Raw genomic sequence first — 6176 nt, forward strand, 5'->3', positions numbered from 1 at the left:
ACCGGTCTGTCGTGGTGAAGAAGGAGCTGAGCCAAAAGGTGAAGCTCTCAATTTACCAGTCGATCTACGTTCCGACTCTCACCTATGGTCATGAGCTTTGGGTAATGACAGAAAGAACAAGATTGCGGATACAAGCGGCTGAAATGAGTTTCCTTCGCAGGGTGGCTGGGCGCTCCCTTAGAGATAGGGTGAGAAGCACAGTCACTCGGGAGGAGCTCGGAGTAGAGCCGCTGCTCCTCCACATCGAGAGGAACCAGCTGAGGTGGCTCGGGCATCTTTTTCGGATGCCTCCTGGACGCCTCCCTGAGGAGGTGTTCCAGGCATGTCCCCCCGGGAGGAGGCCCCGGGGAAGACCCAGGACACGCTGGAGGGACTATGTCTCTCGGCTGGCCTGGGAACGCCTCGGTGTTCTTCCCGAGGAGCTGGCCGAGGTGTCTGGGGAAAGGGAAGTTTGGGCTTCCATGCTTAGACTACTGCCTCCGCGACCCGGTCCCGGATAAGCGGAAGAAGACGAGATAATATAATATAATATAATATAATATAATATAATATAATATAATATAATATAATATAATATAATATAATATAATATAATAAATTAATTTATCTATTTAAACATTTAAAGAAATATAACTTATTTAGTTTATTTAATAATATGTTTTTGGATTGATTTATTTATAAACTTATTGAAGGATATATCGAACGATAGATTTCTTTAGAAATTTTCTAAAGATTTTTAGATAAATTTAGAGATTTTCTAAAGAAATCTATCAATAGATATAAAAAGTTATACACTGTGTGCACAATTATTAGGCAAGTTGTATTCCTGATGATTAATTTTATCATTGAACAAATACAGTGCTCTCAGTCAATCCAAATTGTTAATAAACCTAAAACCAGAATGATTAACAAAGGAAAGGGGAGTTTAGGCATTCTCAGGGGAATATACAAGTGTGCAGAATTATTAGGCAACATTTAGTGTGCAGAATTATTATGCAACTAAATGAAAAGCTTAAAGTTTCCCATCTCACTTGTTTATTTTAATTTTCAGTGTAACAAATAAACAACTCAGAATTAACAAATAAACACTTCTAGCATTTCAAAAATATTCAGTGACCAATATAGCCACCCTTCTTTTCAATAACTGCCATGAGCCTTCCATCCAGTCTGTTAGTTTTTTGATTTGTTGACGATCAACTTTTTGTGCAGGAGCAACCATGGCCTCCCAAATGCTATTCAGAGTGGTGTATTGTCTTCCCTCGCTGTAAATCTCATGCTTAAGAAGGGGCCACAAGTACTCAATAGGGTTTAAGTCAGGTGAGGAAGGGGGCCATGTCATTACTTTGTCATCTTTAAGGCCTTTGTGGGCTCGCCAAGCAGTGGAGTACTTGGGTGCATGTGATGGTGCATTGTTCTGCATAACAATCATGGCCTTCTTGAATGATGCAGACTTCTTCCCATACCACTGCTTGAAGAATGTATCTTTTAGAAACTGGCAGTAGGTTTGGGAGTTGATGTTAAGTCCATCTTCAACCTGAAATGGTCAAACTAGCTCATCCTTAATAATAGCAGCCCATGCCATTACCCCTCCACCACCTTGCTGGTGTCTGAGTCAAAGTGCCCGGTGTCCATTAGTTATCCAGCTATAGGCCCATCCATCTGGTCTATCCAGAGTCACTCTCATTTCATCCGTCCATAAAACCTTTGGAAAATCTGTCTTCAGATATTTCTTGGCCCAATCTTCACATTTCAACTTGTGAGTCTTGTTTAGTGGTGGTCGTGTTTCAGCCTTCCTTACCTTGGCCATGTCTCTGAGCACCGAACACCTTGTCCTTCTGGACACTCCAGGTCGGTTGCAGTTCTAGAATATTGTGGCACTGGAGGATAATGCGTTCCTGGTACAGTGGTGCTTGAAAGTTTGTGAACCCCTTAGAATTTTCTATATTTCTGCAGAAATATGACCTAAAACATAATCAGATTTTCACACAAGTCCTAAAAGTAGATAAAGAGAACCCAGTTAAGCAAATGAGACAAAAATATTATACTTGGTCATTTATTTATTGAGGAAAATGATCCAATATTACATATCTGTGAGTGGCAAAAGTATGTGAACCTTTGCTTTCAGTATCTGGTGTGACCCCCTTGTGCAGCAATAACTGCAACTAAACATTTCTGGTAACTGTTGATCAGTCCTGCACACCAGCTTGGAGGAATTTTAGCCCATTCCTCCGTACAGAACAGCTTCAACTCTGGGATGTTGCTGGGTTTCCTCACATGAACTGCTCGCTTCAGGTCCTTCCACAACATTTCAATTGGATTAAGGTCAGGACTTTGACTTGGCCATTCCAAAACATTAAATGTATTCTTCTTTAACCATTCTTTGGTAGAATGACTTGTGTGCTTTGGGTCATTGTCTTGCTGCATGACCCACCTTCTCTTGAGATTCAGTTCATGGACAGATGTCCTGACATTTTCCTTTAGAATTCACTGGTATAATTCAGAATTCATTGTTCCATCAATGATGGTAAGCCATCCTGGCCCAGATGCAGCAAAACAGGCCCAAACCATGATACTACCACCACCATGTTTCACAGATGGGATAAGGTTCTTATGCTGGAATGCAGTGTTTTCCTTTCTCCAAACATAACGCTTCTCATTTAAACCAAAGAGTTCTATTTTGGTCTCATCCATCCACAAAACATTTTCCAATAGCCTTCTGGCTTGTCCATGTGATCTTTAGCAAACTGCAGATGAGCAGCAATCTCGTTTTGGAGAGCAGTGGCTTTCTCCTTGCAACCCTGCCATGCACACCATTGTTGTTCAGTGTTCTCCTGATGGTGGACTCATGAACATTAACATTAGCCAATGTGAGAGAGACCTTCAGTTGCTTAGAAGTTATCCTGGGGTCCTTTGTGACCTTGGTGACTATTACACGCCTTGCTCTTGGAGTGATCTTTGTTGGTCGACCACTCCTGGGGAGGCTAACAATGGTCTTGAATTTCCTCCATTTGTACACAATCTGTCTGACTGTGGATTGGTGGAGTCCAAACTCTTTAGAGATGGTTGTGTAGCCTTTTCCAGCCTGATGAGCATCAACAATGCTTTTTCTGAGGTCCTCAGAAATCTCCTTTGTTCGTGCCATGATACACTTCCACAAACATGTGTTGTGAAGATCAGACTTTGATAGACCCCTGTTCTTTAAATAAAACAAGGTGCCCACTCACACCTGATTGTCATCCCATTGATTGAAAACACCTGAGATCTAATTTCACCTTCAAATTAACTGCTAATCCTAGAGGTTCACATACTTTTGCCACTCACAGATATGTAATATTGGATCATTTTCCTCAATAAATAAATGACCAAGTATAATTTTTTTGTCTCATTTGTTTAACTGGGTTCTCTTTATCTACTTTTAGGACTTGTGTGAAAATCTGATGATGCTTTAGGTCATATTTATGCAGAAATATAGAAAATTCTAAAGGGTTCACAAACTTTCAAGCACCACTGTAGCTTCATGTTTAATCCTTCTCAAGTCTTTTGCGGTTAATTTGTGTCTTTTCTTCTCCACACATTTTTTGCGACCCTGTTGACTATTTGCAACAAAACGTTTGATTGTTTTGTGCTCACATTTCTATAGCTTAGCTATTTCAAGAGTGCTGCATCCCTCTGATAGGCATTTTACAATTTTTGTCTTTTCAGTGTCTGTTAAATCTCTTTTTTGGCCCATTTTGCCTGAGATAAAGAAGCTGCCTAATAATTATGCACACCTTAATATAGGGTATTAATGACTTTAGGTCACACCCTCCCTCATTACACAAATAAATACCACCTGAGAATGCTTAAATCCAATTAGCATTCAAGTGTATCTAGCTTGCGGTTGGAAAACATGCATAGAAATAATGGTAGGGTCAGAGTACTCACTTGCCTAATAATTGTGCACACAGTGTATTTCTTTAAATGTTTAAATAGATAAATTAATTCATTAATATGGGTGGCACGGTGGTGTAGTGGTTAGCGCTGTCGCCTCACAGCAAGAAGGTCCTGGGTTCAAGCCCCGGGGCCGGCGAGGGCCTTTCTGTGTGGAGTTTGCATGTTGTCCGTGTGGGTTTCCTTCGGGTGCTCCGGTTTCCCCCACAGTCCAAAGACATGCAGGTTAGGTTAACTGGTGACTCTAAATTGACCGTAGGTGTGAATGTGAGTGTGAATGGTTGTCTGTGTCTATGTGTCAGCCCTGTGATGACCTGGCGACTTGTCCAGGGTGTACCCCGCCTTTCGCCCATAGTCAGCTGCCTGCGACCCTGTAGAAGGATAAAGCGGCTAGAGATAATGAGATGAATTCATTAATATATTATATTATAATGGGTTTTTTTCGAAACGGTAGGTTTCTAAAGAAATCTATCATTTCTTTAGAAATTGGCAAATCTAATAATAAATCCTTAAATAAACACACAAAGTTAAGAAGAACTTTATTCATCACACGCTTGTGAAATTCTTCTCTGCATTTAACCCACCTGAAGCAGTGAACACACACATACCCAGAGCAGTGGGCAGCCATACTAACAGCGCCCGGGGAGCAGTTGGGGCCATCTTAAGGGCACCTCAGCCCAAGGCCATCCCATATTAACCTAACTGCATGCCTTTGGACTGCAGTTAGGTTAATATGGGATAGACAACTGATAGAGTTAATAGCTAGCTTTCCGAATGGGTTCAGATATTCACAAATTTATTTTGAGTTTATTGATTCATTGGGGGGTGGCACGGTGGTGTAGTGGTTAGCGCTGTCGCCTCACAGCAAGAAGGTCTGGGTTTGAGCCCCGTGGCCGGCAAGGGCCTTTCTGTGCAGAGTTTGCATGTTCTTCCCGTGTCCGCGTGGGTTTGCTCCAGTTTCCTCCACAGTCCAAAGACATGCAGGTTAGGTTAACTGGTGACTCTAAATCAGGGCTGCCAACTTTTTGAAATTCCTTGGAGTCGACGGCAAAATTTTTCCGCACACCATGCAGTAAGTGGGAATTTTGTATTCAGTTTGATATTCACTTGCCCCCCTGCATTCTGGTGTTTTGTTTGTGGGTCGTCCAGCTGTAGATGGGGGGGGGGGGGGGGTGAGATTTTGGATTTAGTAGATGTTCCTGCATTCTGGTGGATTTTTGGAGTGGCCTGCTGTCCCATACCTACATTCTTACACACCCTGACTTGCCAGGCCTTCAGCTTGTGGCCAGCAAAAGCACCAAGTTTTGGCTTAAAAGCCCCCACTCTAGAAAACTACAGATGACTGCCAATGTTCCTGTAGCCCTTTAGACCTGTGTTTCAGATTTAAAGGCAAGTTCATGTTTGAAATTTTTTCATCAGCTAAGCCTAAACACCTTCTGAATTGAAACTAAATGTTAAGTTTTTAATAACTGTTGCAAAAAATAAGATTGTCCCTCACTGACTATTCATTATGCATTTAAGGGCTTTCCCCACCACTGGGTTCAGCAGAAGATTGGCATGGGGAAAAATATCAACAGCAAAAGAACAAATAAAATGCTTAAACAGTAAGCAAAATGTGCATGTGCTACAAGAAACATTAAAATGATTAAGTTTGAACAGTATTGAAACACAAAAAGCTGAACCTTGGCCATAGGTGGGAATGTGCACACAAAGTTGGGCTTAAAAATTTTGGTCATACTTAAATAAGCTATATTAATATATTTCTTATTAATTTATTTCTTATCTATGTTTCTTATTAGTAATAGAGCATTCGTCAGGGCCTGTTATCTGACAAATATTCTCTACCTGTCTTGCCCTCTTTGAAACCCTGTCTCCTCAGTATATTGTTCTCTGTCTTTTTTTTTAATTATTCACAAGTTCAAGTTCTTTGATATTACAGGTGACCATGCTTTATTTACTTTAACTGAGCAATTACATATATCATAAATAATTAAAAATAAATACCCTGTAAATAAACAATAGGTATGGTGGCTAATGGCTCTTCTTACATTTGTAATATTATCTCTTACTTGCTTTATTTTACAACATTTCCAGTATGGCTTCAAATAAAGTCATAAAGTATGATAACATACAGTAAACAAACTAAAAATGCGCCTTAATAAATGTGTGCTAAGGAGGTGCTCTCCCGTGCTGCTTGTTGGAGAAGATAGAGGCTGTGGCACGGCAGGAGGCCTATAATGATTTAG

Source organism: Neoarius graeffei, chromosome 11 (genome assembly GCF_027579695.1).
Source record: "Neoarius graeffei isolate fNeoGra1 chromosome 11, fNeoGra1.pri, whole genome shotgun sequence".
Taxonomy (NCBI): Eukaryota; Metazoa; Chordata; class Actinopteri; order Siluriformes; family Ariidae; genus Neoarius; species Neoarius graeffei.